Source organism: Microcebus murinus, chromosome 16, assembly GCF_040939455.1.
Source record: "Microcebus murinus isolate Inina chromosome 16, M.murinus_Inina_mat1.0, whole genome shotgun sequence".
NCBI classification, from domain to species: Eukaryota; Metazoa; Chordata; class Mammalia; order Primates; family Cheirogaleidae; genus Microcebus; species Microcebus murinus.
Genome location: NC_134119.1, coordinates 7,770,001 through 7,785,296, shown reverse-complemented (window position 1 = coordinate 7,785,296; position 15,296 = coordinate 7,770,001).

The following is a 15,296-nucleotide window of genomic DNA, read 5'->3' as shown; positions in this document are numbered from 1 at the left end:
TTGCTAATTTTAAGTGACTCCCTTTAGTACATGTTCAAGTGTGTTTGTGATGCATAGTTTGAAGAAGCAAAAAGAAGAAAGAAAAGAATGGAGAGGGAGGGTAGAGAGGAGAAAGAAGGAAGGAAGGAAGAAAAGGAGGAAAGAGAAAACCTAAATCTTCATCAATAAGTGAAAGGATGTTTGGATGAGTTGTAAGATGTCCTTATATGGAGAATTATGCAACTAATTAAAAGAATGATCTAGATCTCTATAGATTCACCTTAATGTACATCCATGGCATAGTAAATAAGAAATGCAAGTTGGAGAATAGTATGTAAAGGATGTGCACACATACTATATTTGCTCTTAATTGTATGAGCTAAAAAAAGTGTATAGAAAGAGACATCAAACTATGGTAATTTGACTACTTTAAGGAGGAAGGAGATAGAAATGTTTAATGTTTTAACCTATATCTATACTATTTTAATTGTTGCAATAAACATGTATTTATTTATTTTTTTTTAAGAGAGAGGGTCTTGCTTTGTTGCCCAGGCTGGACTGCAATGTCACGATCATAGCTCACTGCAGCCTTGAACTCTTGCACTCAAGCGATTCACCCGCCTCAGCCTCCTAAGTAGCCAGGACTACAGACACAAATCACTGTGCCAGGCTGATTTTTTATTTTTTGTAGAGATGAGATCTTTCTGTGTTGCCCAGGCTGGTCTTGAACTCCTGGGCTCAAGTAGTCCTCTCGCCTTGGCCTCTCAAAGTGCTAGGATTACAGGTATGAGCCACTATGACCAGCCAAAAATATTTTTATTCAGGAATGATTTACCATAAAATCTAGTCATTGAAGTGTATAATTCAATAATTTTTAGTAAATTTACCAAGTTTTGTAACCATCACCATAATCTAGTTCTAGGACATTTTAGCATCTCAATAAAAAAGCCCCATACCTCATCACAATTAATGCCAGGTCTAAGCAATAGCTAATCTATTTTCTGCCTCTACAAATTTTCCTTTTGTGGACATTTCATATAAATGGAGTCATATAATATGTGGTCTTTTGTGTCTGGCTCCCATCACTTAGCTTAATGTTTTTTGGGTTCATCCATGTTGTAGCTTGCATCAGTATTACATTATTTTTTAGAACGAGTATTCCATTGTATGGACATAGCACATTTTGATTATCTGTTCACCACGTAATGGAAATTTGGGTAGGGTTGCTAGATTAAATATAGAATGCCCAATTTTAATTTGTTTAACTAGACCCAAATAAATTTGGGACATATATTAAATATGATTCCTTGTTATCTAAAATTTAAGTGTAACTAAGTATCTTGTATTTTCATTTACTAAATTTGGAAAGTTTACATTTGGAGTTTCTACTTTTTGACTACTATGAATAATGATACTGTGAGCATCTGTGTGCAAGTGTTTGTATAGGTGAACATGCGTTTTTGTAAATTGAAAAAAAAACTTAAAAAAATTAAATCTCTTTTTTTGAGTGGATGCGAATAAGATCAAAAGTTTAAAAGTTGGTAAAATACGAGTTTTTACAACATTTTCTTCTAAAATTCTTATGGTTTCATGCCCTAGGTTTAAGTCTGTTATTCACCACAAGATGATTTTGGTGAGAGGTGGAGGTGAGGATCTTGTTTCTGTCTTCTACATGTGGCTATCCAGTTTTCCTAGCACCATTTATTGAATAGGGATTCTTTTCCCCAGTGTATGTTTTTGTCTGCTTTGTCAAAGATCAGATGGCTACATGAGGATGATTTTATATCTGAATTCTTGGTCCTGCTTTATTGGTCTATGTCTCTGTTCTTGTGCCAGTCCATGCTGTTTTAGTTACTATAGCCTTATAATATAGCTTGAAGTCTAGTAAATTGATGCCTCCCAATTTGATCTTTTTGCTTAAGGTTGCTTTAGCTATATGGGTGATCTCTGGTTCCATATGAAGTGTAGAATTATTATTTTTTTCTAGATCTGTGAAAAACGATGTTGGTATTTTATTAGGAATTGCATTGAATTTGTAGATCACTTGGGTAGTATAGATATTTTAACAATGTTGATTCTGCTGACCCATGAGCATGGTATGGTTTTCCATCTGTTTATATCCTTTGCTATTTCCTTCCTCAGTGTTTCATAGTTCACCCTGTAGATGTCTTTCATGTCCTTAGTTAAATATATTCCTAGGTATAATATTTTATTTTCTTTGTTACTATCAGGAAAGGCATTGAGTCTTTGATTTGGTTCTCAGTTTGACTGTTGGTGTATAGGAATGCTACTGATTTATGTACATTGATTTAGTAACCTGAGACTTTGCTTAACTTATTTATCAATTCCAGTAGTTTCTTAGAAGAATCTTTGGGGTTTTCTAGATATAAGATCATATCGTCAGCAAAGAGTGATAGTTTGAATTCTTCTGCCCCCATTTGGATGCCTTTGATTTCCATCTCTTATCTAATTGCTCTGGCTAGGACTTCCAGCACTATGTTGAATAGAAGTGGTGATAGAGGGCAACATTGTCTGGTTCTAGTTCTAAGTGGAATGCTTACAATTTTTCCCTGTACAGAATGGGAAAAACATATTTGCATGCTATATATATAATAAAGGGCCGATAACTAGAATCTATGTAGAACTTAGGAAAATCAGCAAGAAAAAAAATCAAACAACCCCATTAAATAGTGGGCAAAGGACATGAACAGAAACTTTTCAAAAGAAGATAGACTAATGGCCAACAAATGTGAAAAAATGCTCAACATCTCTAATCATCAAAGAAATGCAAACCAAAACCATAATGAGATATTACTCAACTTCAGTGAGAACAGCTTTTATCAAAAAGTCCCAAAACAAAAGTTGGCATGGATGTGGAGAGATAGAAAGACTCTTATACTTCTGGTGGAACTGCAAACTAGTATAACCTCTATGGAAAGTAGTATGGAGACATCTCAAAGAATTAAAAGTAGAACTACCATTTGATCTAACAGTCCCACTATTGGGTACCTACCCAAAGGGAAAAAAGACATTCTATAAAAAAGACATCTATACTCAAATGTTTATAGCAGCACAATTCACAATGGCAAAGATGTGGAAACAACCCAAGTGCTTATCATTATATGAGTGGACTAACAAAATGTGGAATATGTATACCAGGGAGTACTATTCAGCCACAAAAAAGATGAACTACCTATTGTAATATCTTGGATGGAGCTAGAGCCCATTCTTCTAAGTGAAGTATCACCAGAATAGAAAAACAAACATCTTGTGTACTCACCATTAAATTGGTACTAATTGATTAACACTAATATGCACAGATGGGCAATAATATTCATAGGGTATTGGGAGCGGGGGAGGAGAGGAAAATCCTACCTAACCGATGTGGCGCATGCTGTCTGGGAGATGGGCATGCTTATCGGATGGTGCAAAGGCAATTTATGAAACCAAAGTGTTTGCACCCCCATAATACTCTGAAATTTAAAAAAAAAATTAAAAAATGAAAGAAAAAGAAATTTTAAAAAAGTCAGTAGAATAGCTTTAGATATTTTTAATGAATCTGTTACAGAGAAAATCACATAAATATTGGCCTCTGCTTTAATTATATGCCAACATTTCCTACTATGGCAACTATTTGCCGCCACGCACTGTTTTATTACTTGCTGCATCGCCTATGGTTATTTAAGAGGATCATAAAACTTGGACACCAGACATGCTTGACATCTAAATAATCTAACTCCAGCTCATTAAAAGCTGAGATCAATAGCTTGGTGAATACGTTAACACAGATTTCTTGCCATTTAGTTCAGGAATGTTTTAGATTTCAGGAGAGGATGCAGATTCCTCTCTTGCTGTTCGTATTATTAAATAAAGCTAAGTAGAGCCAGCACTCCCTTACCCCACGCTTTTGCCCGGGACTGGAACACTATTGCCGTGGCAGTTGCATGGCTTAACTTTCATTTCATCAAGGTCTCATCAGAAAGGCCTTCCATAACCACCCTGAAACAAAGAGCTTCCCTGACTCAGCCTACCCAGAACCTGTCCCCTGCCCCGTTTTTCTTCTTTCTGCATTGGCAGGACTGACAGATTTAGCAAATGCAATACAAGATGCCCAGTTAACTATGAATTTCAAATAAAGAACAATTTTTTTTAAGTAAAAAACATATCTCATGTAATGTGTGGAATATACTTATACTAAAAAAAATTTGTTTATGTGACATTCAGTTTAATTGGGTGCCCTTAGTTTTATCTGGCATCCCTAGTTATAGCACTTAGAACAACCAGACATTATATTAGATAACTATCTGCACCTTTATTTTATTGATGGGCCCATCCTAAGAAAGCATGGCTGTATTCATTTTGTCGGGCTGCTGTAACCAATTACTGTAAGCATAGTGGTTTAAGAAAATAGAAATGTAGTCTCTCACCGTCTGGAGGTCAGAAGTCTGAAATCAAGGTGTCTGCAGAGCTGTGTTCTGTCCAAACACTCGAGGAGAATCTTCCCTGCCCTGCTCAGCTCCTGGCAGCTGCTGGCATTCTTGGCTTCTGGCCACACGACTCCAGGCCCTGTGTCTTTAGTTCACGTGGCCTTCTTCCCCGTCTCTGTGTGTCTTTTATTTCTCTGTCTCTTATAAAGATACCTGCCACTGTATTTAGGGCCCACTCTAGCCCAGGAAGCTCTCATCTTAAGACCTTTAACTAGATTATATCTGCAAAGATCCTTTATCCAAATAAAGTCACATTTACAGGTTTGGGGTGGGCGAATTGCTACAGAGATGGGGGTACTTGTTCAGCCCACTACAGTGGTTCATTGGAGTTTGACAAATAAATGTTGCGAGAATGAGTGGGAAAGTCAGTGGGGGTAGGCATTTTGGGGTTCAGTTACATTCCACAAACATCCATCGAGAACCTATTGTATACTGAGGTCAAGGGCTACTGGGGGTACATTTCTCTTTTGAGGTTCCTGAGGGACACCAGGTGCAAATGTCCAAAAGAGAACAAGTTTAAAGGTATATTGTAGGCACCTACAACATACAGGTGACGCTCAAGGCATCTCAGCCTCTACATGAGGAGTCTGCGGAATGTTCTAGAAGTAGGGCTGAAGATGGCATTCTAGCAAGCAGTAACCACACGGGTACACAGAGGAAGAGAGACAAGGAACACGCACATTCCTGGCTTCAACACTAGGAGACCGTGGCCTTGGTAGATACAGACAGGAACATCTCTACAGCCGGGAGTTTGACCACGTGAGCCAAGAGAGTGGCGTGTCAAGAAGTTTTATCTCCTGGTTTGGAAAAATCATTCTGACATTTGTGGAGGGCTGAGGAGCCTGTAATCAAATTCTCCTGCTTCCTCTCACAAACTGGAAAAACCAAATGGAATTTTCAGGAGCCCAATTACCACAGGAAGGCTGGGGCTGGTATCACTGCAAAGTGTCACCAACAGGGCCGTAGCACAAGGGAGAAACACAGTGCAAAATGTTATCGGAAAGGCATTGCCTTTATTCTTGACAAGCATTCCCAAACGAATCACCCTGAAAGGATATACTCACGTTTTCAGGGCCGTCCTCAGGGGCGTGTGGCCTGGGCCATGCTACAAGGCTCCGCTCTCTCAGAATGGCCTCACGCTTGGTTTAATGTTCTATTGTCACTGTTTTCAAATTCTTGATACATTTTTAACAAAGGGCTCCATGATTTTATTTTGCACTGGGCCCTACGAATTCTGTAGTGAGTCCTGCTTATTTCAACAACGTTGAGCTTGACCAAAATTATTTCGGTATTAATATTCCATTTAGGGAATTTCCTTTGGGTAACGGGATGCGCTTTGTCAAATTGCTAATATCGAAACTTACAGATGTTGGAGTTTGTGGGACTTGACTTCAAACCCCAGCATTGCTGCTTACTGGCTGCCTCTCTTCTCTCATCCTAAGTTTCCTCATCTGAGAAATGTGACTGATGACATCTATCTCGTGGGGTGGTTGTGAAGATTGAAAGTTCGCATGTAAACATGCAAAGGCCCTGGCCCTGTGTCCGACGTCATAGGGGTTCATACATGGGTGTCACCGTCAGATTCACAACCTGCCAGGCCAGGCCAGCCAGAGAAAACCTTCAGCAATGTGAACATCCAGGCTTTAGTGAAGCAAGTATTCATTGCGTGCCTACTGTGCCCCAGTTGAATAAGCAGAGAGTATCTGACCTTCTAGACCTTTCCTTCTAGTGGTAGGGGTGAGACAATAAGACAAGTATGCAAATATGTAACAACAGAATTTCAGGCAATAATAAAAGAGAGGAAAATAAAATGGCTTAAAGGGACAGAGTGGACCTGGGGCAGGGCTGGGGGTGCTCCCCTTTAGATATGGGGTTAAGGAAGACCTCTTTAAGGAGATGACTTTGAAGCAGAGACCTCATGGTGTGATGGAAAGAGCCAGCAGATAGTTTCTTCCAGGCTTAGGGAACTGGAGTAAGGGTGTCCACATGGAAGTGAGTTTGAGCATCTCTTATTCGTAATCTTAGGATAACTGCAGCAAAACATGCTCATGGGTGTAATAGGTTGATTTAATAAATGTCATCTTTGGTCCCTTACTATGCACCAAAAATTGTGCTTAGTAGGACATACACAAAGAAGGAGCCCATGATGGTCATGTTCCGAGGAGCTGGCGATATAATGGAGGAGAGAAATGTATATAAATAATTCCAGAGAACAATGCAGGAGTGATCTGAGAAGTATGAAATTAAGTATTAATGTCAAACTTTCAAATATGAGTGTTGATTTTACGGGGTGACAAGGTCACTTTTCAATATTTTCCTAGGTGACATTGATACCTTTTTCGAGGGTTTGAGGTAAACACACTGGATGGAGAAAAACCCTTTGAAAATCCTGTCCTCTCAACAACATTATGCATAATTTAGGAGTGGGTAGAAGGAGACAAGAGTTCAATTTATTCCAAAAATGTAAATGCAAATTTGTATAACTTAGAAATCAGTGGAAGTTACTCTGTTTCTTAAAGATAAGATTGGCTGTAACCACATGTCCACTCTGTGTTCTGGGGGAAGTTGCTATGCAGTAATTCTGTGAAAGACTTGTCTTATGTTGCACATTCACATTTGTACTTGACTCCTTTCCACTAATGCCACCAGCAGGACCTGGGTTTTTCTCAGTACCTACGTCAGCGTTCTTCAAAGAAATAGAACCAATGGGATCTATTTCTACCCCAACCAGTTTTCAGAAAGTTGTATTCCAGGTCCTGGTGTTAGTTTTTTATGTATCTATTTATCTCGCCTATCTACTTACCTATCTAACATCTACCTCTATCTTTGTGTATTTATACATCTATACATCTATAATTTGATACTCATCATTTATAATAAAATAGCATTGTTTTTGTGAAATACAGAAAAGCATAAAGAAACTTTTAAAACCACAGTATTTAAGTTACTAATTTTTATAACGTTACATAATTAGAAAATACAAATATATGAATATGTCTACATTTATTCACACAATGATTTCTCTTATTTATTTTTTATGTTTGGTGATCTCATGGCTGTAGGTTTTTTTATTTATTAAAAAAACTATGGACCATCCCAAATATTCAATTTTATATTTTCTTCCTTTTGATGAGACAGGGTTGATAAACAAACAAAATGAAAATGCCATTGTTGGTTGAACCACAAAGATATAAATTTCAACTCCCATAAGATTCTGGAATTGGAACTCTATTTCAGAGATTATTTGCTCCAAAAAACCTCTTCTGAAGATGCTCTATATAAAATTCTCTGGATAGCAGATGCAAAACATTTACTGTTCCAAGAAATAGACAGGCTGTTTATTGAAAAAATAAGATTATTTATTATTTATTTATTATTATCCCACTAACTAATAAGATTAACAGTTATCTTCTCAGAAAATTAAGCAGAATGACTTTGCATTACCACACAGAACCTTGCTCTTTGTGGGACTGAGACTCATTTTCAAGTAAAAAATAATACAACTATCATTCTCTTGCCCATATATTTTCTTTTCATTTAAAGTAGCAGTTGCCAAGCACTATATTTATTTGTATTTATATTTATGTTTCCTGCTGTAGTCTAGTTATCTTGTCCGATAGACTCTGTGTAAGGGGAAGTTAAATTATTACAACTCAGATCTCTCATCTCATCCTGAAACTTATTAGCATAGTAAGATCAATGTGTAGCAAAAATATCTTTGACAAGTTTTGTATTGACTTTATTATTACATTGTATAGTACAAGTTTCTAGATAACATTTATTCTAATTTGGGATAATAGTATTTAATTGTTAGGTGTAGTGAGATATTTAACAGCTATATTCACCTGGATTTAATGGAGAGAGATCGTATCTGTAGATGGAAAAACTCTATATTGTAAGGATGTTAATTCTCCTCCAAATTAATCTATCAATTGACATTTTAGTTGGAATCACATTGAACAAGATTTTTCAGTAAACCCAAAACATGTGCTGTGAAATTCATTTGGAAGAATAAAAAAAAAGATCCAAAACAATTTTGACAAAGAAGAACGAGGAGGGGAGAATTTCCATTACCTGATATTAATACTTGTTACATGGTACAGTAAATTAAATGATTAAATCTAATAGCTTAATGGTTAAACTTCTCGAAACAGTTCTTGTATCCAATTTATGTCTTGGGTGCTGTAAGGAATGAAAGGAAATATATTAGGATTTGAGAACATGGAGAGAGGCAGTGGATGCTGACGTTACCTTTTCTCTTACACGTGACGGTAGTTTCTAGATGGGTAAGTCTAACCTGCACTTGGCACACTGAAGAGTAATGTTGATACCAACTGGATTTGCTGTGAGTTGGGAGGGGTAAGGAAAGAGCCTCTATTTGGTCCCTTAGTTATGATTTTTGATTTTGAACAAGATGTCCTTGGGCAAATTTTTAGGCTAGTGCTCCCTTTATCCATATCAATAGAAAATGAGCCTTATTTAGCATCCCAAGGTTTTTCCTGCCCCATAAGAGGGAGCCCCAGCCCAGAAGCACACCAGGAGCTAGAGCACCTAGCCGAGAGCTTTTTTCTTCTCTGGGGTCAGCAGCAGCCCTAACAGGTCTTAGCATTTGAATTTGGCTGACAATTCTGATGATGTGCTGAGCAGAATGCAACCCAGCTTTTTCCTGTACGGTTTTATTGGCTCTGCAAGTTTTAAAACTCATAAAAAATGTTTTGTCAGTAAAAGAAGCTGCCACCCAGGGAATAGTTAATTGTATGATAAGGCATCATTTCCCATGGTCTAATAACTATAACCTGTTATAACTATTACACATTATAATATCAATAAAGACTTGGTCATTTATTATCTGGTTTTCAAATCTTCTCTTCTCAGTAAAGATGTTAGAAAAGGTCAGAGCAGCTGTCAGATCCCAAGGATGAAGAACAGGATGGTGTGTGGGAAAATGGCAGTTCTTGCAGCGTGTTAAGGACTATAAACTTTTTAAATTGAATTGTAAAAGTTTATAACTAATAAAGAAACTCTTTTAGGTGATTTTAATGTTATTTTGTCATTTGAAATATCCCACAGATGGAGACAGATGGTAAGGCCATGAAATGGGTGAGTAGTCCGCGTCGTAAAACGCAAACACATTTTCTCCGTGTTAGAGATGTAGTCGTGATAACGTTATGTATAGGGCATTATCTAGTATCTACTAAGATCAGTTACTTTTTCTTACATGACAATTATAAATAGAAGAGGGCTAAGGCTTCTGTTTGCAGAAAAAGGGCTGAGAACAGTCAACAGATCTCATTTTGGTGAAAGAAATGTTTCCCATTTTCTCCTTCAAATAACCTTGTCCGGTTCCTTTCTTGTAATGGGTAGGGCATAGTTCACCTTAGATAGGAATGGAAATTCATTGTTAGCAAAGAGCAATTTTGTAAGAGGATTGATTTCTAGAGAGATAAATACATTAGACTGCAAATCCTTAGGGGACAGATTCTTGGTCTTTCATTTCAGAGTCTTACTCTCATTCACTCAACAAACAGTGAATAATACATACCATGTGCCAGGAATGTTCTATGACCAAAACAGAAAAAGAAATGCATTTTCTTATGAAATTTACAATGAAATAAGATAAGTCAGGCAAAAAACCAATAAGATATATAAGTAAATTAGTATATTAATGTTAGTCAAGTCATATGTTCAAAAGTGAAAAATGCAATAGGAAAAACTAAAGTAGGTTAACAGCAATCAAGAATGCTGAGGGGAAGAATGAGATCCCCTAGAAATCATCCCTATTATTTTAATGTGTATTCTACTAATCTTTCTTCTCTTCCCTTCCCTTCTAAATGATGCATAAATATACATATGTTTTAAACAAACAGTGGTCTTGATGAATACACAACTTTGTTATTCTCTTTTATTCAATAAGTGACATATCATGAAAATTGCTCATATCAATGACTATTTTTCTAAAATATAAATAAATTAACCCAGTATTAAGGAGATATCCTTTTTGAGAAGGGGATATCTGGGCAATGACTTGAGGAAGGCGAACAACAGACATGCATATCTGGGAGAAGAGAATTCCAAGGAGAAGAAAGGGCTAGTGCAAAGACATGGAGGCAGCCATTCCTGGCATGTTTCAGGAGGAGCAAGGAGGCCAGTGTGTCTGTAGAGGCCTGAGCAAGCAAGGAGGAGGAAGAGGAGGCGGAGAAGAGATTAGAAAGGAAATGGGTACATGGTGCTGGATCAGTTAGGGCACTGAAAGCCATTGCCAGGGTCTTGGGTTTTTATCATGAATGCAACGCTGTGTCTTAGAGCATTTTAAGTAGACAAGTGACCTGACTTAGTATTTAAAAGCACCTTCTGGAAGCTGGTTGAAATTATATCATTAGCAGGGAAGGACAGATGCAGAAAGACCAGTTAGGAGACAATCCTGGAGAGATGGGAGTGCTCAGACCAGAGTTGGGCATTGGGGATGGTGAGAAAGGGTCAGACTCTAGATTTGTTTGACTGTAGAGGCAGCAAGATTTCCTGTAGATTATGTGTGGATTGTGACAGAAAGATAGGAGTTGGAGTCAGGGATGGCTCCAGGATTTTTGGCCAACTGAAGGGATGAAGCTGCCATTTCCTGACATGGAAGACTATGGGAGGAAGTGATTTGGTTTCCATTTTGGACAAATTGAATTTGAGGTGTCTGTTAGTCATCCAAGTGGAGATGCCAAGTAGGCAGTTGAATTTTTGGCTGAGTCTAGAATTTGAAGGAGAAGCCTGGACCAGAGCTATGAATTTGAGAGTTATTAATAAATATGACATTTAAAGCTAACTATCATATGATATATGGTATTTAAAGCTAAGAAACTGGATGAGATCACTAAAGGCATGAGTGTAGATAGAAAAAAGAAGAGGTCGCCGGATTGACTGTGACTAGCTTTGACTAGTTCAATACGAGTTGGTCGAGTTGGTGAACGAGATGAATGAGTCATGACAGCAATTAGTGCACGCCTCCACAAAGCGATAACTTAGACAATAAGCACTAAATCATGGGAACAACAACATGGGATTATTTCTAAATTGAAAGGTGACTTCTTCAAGGTGCACGATGGAAGTGGGACCTGACAAAGAAGAGCAAAGTGAAAGGGGAAAGTGATTATTACTGTGCCCTGCGTGTTTCCTCGTTCATTCATTCATTTCAACAGATCATGTTTAAATGCCTATTATGTGTCAGGCACTAACCTTTTATGATGAACATTTCGCATTTTTGCCATCCAAACATCAGTTCTTTATTTCTAAGCCCCTCAATTTCCTTTCGAGCATCATTCCTCCCAGTGGTGTGCAATACTGAAACCCAAAGCCAGTGAGTGCCACGTTGGCACCCTCAGGAGACCAGGCACATGTCCTAAGCTTGGCCAACTGGACTCTTTCTGCCAGAGTTCTGGCTTTCCTGCAAGAAAAGAAGAAATGGCTACTGAATGTGGTCCAAAAGAAATAAAATTCATGTCACAAATGTGAACCACACATAATTTTAAATTTTCTAATAGCTACTCAAAAATGATAGACAGGTTTCACTAGTTTTCATCATTTATTTTGTTTAACCCAATGTATTCAAAATATTACCATTTCAACATGTTATTTTAAAAATGATTTAGTGTGTGTATCTATTTTGTACTTTTCAGACTAGCCACAATTCAATGCTCAATCACCATGTGTGGCTAATCGTTACTGTCTTGGGGAATGTAGGGTTCAGTAGCAGCTTCCTTGAACAAACAGTACCCTTGACAAGGTCATTCTAGTTATTCCTCCTTTCTGCCCCTTCTGAGCTCCCTCAGTTCTTGCAAAATCTTATTCAAGTTGTCCATTGTCCTGAGAGGACTGAGTGAGATTCTAATAGCTTGTAGTATATTTTCTCTTGAATAGATTGACCAGAGTAATTTTCTGTTGCTTGCAATCATAGAAACCTAACTTCAATCCTCGTTTTCTAATGGAAGAGAGATGTGCTTTGGATCAAGACCTTTCCCTAGTTCTAACCCCAAGGTTGGAGTCAAAAAGTAGACTTAGCCTTCTTCAAACAAAATAATGTGGATCTGCTTGTGTTTAGATGAAAAAACAATCTCCAAAATATAGCTTTAAATGAAAGCACAAAAGTTCATATACATCATACTATATGTATATGGTATGATTCTATTTGTATATTTTTTCCGAAAACACACATTTATGTAATATTTATGGGCACATATATACAATTTTTAAATAGAAAGAAACAAATTTGCTGAAAACAGGGACTGTTAGGGAACATGAATAGGCAATGGGCAAAAGGGGTGTTATGGGCTGAATTGTGTCCCCCCCAGTTCATATGTTAAGGTCCTCACCCCCAATACCACAGAACGTGACTTTGTTTCGAGACAGGTTTTTAACTTAGGCTATTAAGTTGAAATGAGGTCATTAGGGTGGGTTCTAATCCAATATGACTGGTGTCTTTATAAAAGAAGAAATTTAAGGCAGTGCTTAAAGGCATAAAAATTGAAAGCTCAGGCCTTCAATCCTAGCATTTTGGGAGGCCAAAGTGGGAGGATTGTTTGAGACCAGGGGTTTGAGGCCACCCTGAGCAAGAGTGAGATCCCGTCTCTACAAACAATAGAAAAACTAGCTGGGTGTAGTGGGACCACCTGTAGTCCCAGCGACTCAGAAGGCTGAGGCAAGAGGATTGCTTGAGCCCAAGACTTTGAGGTTGCAGTGAGCTATGATGATGCCACGGCCCTCTAGCCAGGTAACAGAGTGAGACGCTGTCTCTTAAAAAAAAAAAAAAAGAGGAAATTTAGAAACAGATATAAACAGAGGGAAGACAATGTAAAAAGACAGAGAGAAGATGGTCATCTGTAAGCCAAGAGGCACCTGGAACACATCCTTCCCTCCTGGCCCTCAGAACAAACCAACTCTGCTGACACCTGGATTTCAGGCACCTGGTCTCCAGAATCCTGAGCAAATCTAGTTCTGTTGTGTAAGCCCCCCAGGCTGTGATACTCTATATGGCAGCCGTAGCAAACTAATGCAAGGGGTTAGTTCACAAGAGAGGTAGATTTTTACCTGTTATTTAAAGGGTTTCTGTTCTAATATTTTTACAATGTGTATTCTATTTAAAATCAAGAAATTAAAATACTAAAAAATAGAACTCAAAGTCCTCCCTTACCTTCATTTGTTCCTTAGCTCCTTTCCATCTTTCTACTCATCCTCTCCCTGGAATTTAGTCCCACACAAAGCAGTAGAAATAATATTTCCATTCACTGAGGACATAGTGAGTACTCAGTAAATGGAAACTACCATGATTTGGCAGCTAACATATTTACACGAGTCTGACTCATTTCTGAATACTACGTAACACATTTGAGATAGGTTAATGATTACTTCTTTGTTTAATCTGTCTAGGTCTAACTACTTGGTTCATACAAAAGAGTATAAAGTTGTGATCAAAAACTGTAATAAATCATATGACCTACAATTTCCTAAAATGTTTCTAGAGCACACCCTTGCCATCAGATGTAACCAAATGGGTCATCATAAAAAAGTTTTGTGTTTATACGGTATTGGGAAAATCCTGAGAGATCAAACTACTGTCTTGATTGCAGGACTTTTCAGGGCCTTTAAGAAACAAGCATGCACTGTGACTTTCCAGAGGCAAATAGAGCAGGCAGAGCTTTCTAACTTACTTGACCCAATAAACACATTGTCACGGGGGTAGGGTATTCAGAAAACACGGTGAAGAAGTGATGACATCGCTGTTTTTTTACCATCTACTTGCCAAGTGGCACAAGAACTGATCACAGCAGACAATCAAACTTACCCAGAGCAGCCATTGTGAATTTAATCTAATTGCTCTTGAAAGCTGGATTTTTTTTTCCTGAATTGAGTTGCAGCCTATGAGGAAGAAACAAATTGCCTCCCCACTGCTCACACTTCTGCTCCATCTGTAAATGTTAGGAAATACCATAAAAAGAAATCTGAATTCCTGCGGCAATAAATATGCAAATATGCAGTTTCTCCAGATATGGCCAGGGCATCATTTTCCCCCTTTCACCACCCCAGAGTCCCTGAACAGGTTTGAATCTGTTGACAAAGCTTTTTAAAGCCATCTAGCTGACTTTTTCTTTGTATGCTAGCAATCTGTTAACCATATTCCCAGGGAATAGGGATGGAGAGCTGCTTCTCTCTCTCCCTCTCTTTCTGTCTGGTTTTTTTCTCTCCCTCCCCTACCCACTCCCTCCCTCCTTGGCTCTCTCTTTCTCTCTATTCCTTGTTTTCTATTTCTTATTCCTTGGCAGTCTTGCCACTGGATGTGCAAATTAAAACTCATTTAATCATCTACATGCCAAGCACAAGGACTCAGTCAATCACATTGTATGCCATTGGCTAGGTAATTACTTGAAATTTGCTATCCGCAGTTTAATCCTTTGTTCTCAGCCTACTAGTGACGTCAAAGGAACTTTGCCTGTGGAAGAATGAGGTCCTATTCTTGGTGTATAAAATGTTCTAGTTTGCTCCACACTTCTGTGCTTGAGTGAATCTCAGAAAAAAAAAATTATGTATATCCATCAACATTTGAAGTGCAGTGATGTTTTCAACCAAATTTGGAGATTGGGCAGGAACAAAAAAATCTTGTTGGAATATAGTCAGACTGGTTGTTCAAAGCTTGCATTTCAGATCAAAGAGGACCACTTTCTGAGAGTTGCATGATGCCTCCTCAATCAAGACTTCCTTTAGCCTCTTGTGTACTCATAAAAAAATGGTAACATGCATGTTTGCAGGATGCTAATAGTGCTGCGTACTGAAGTGAGATATAGTTGTGTCTTT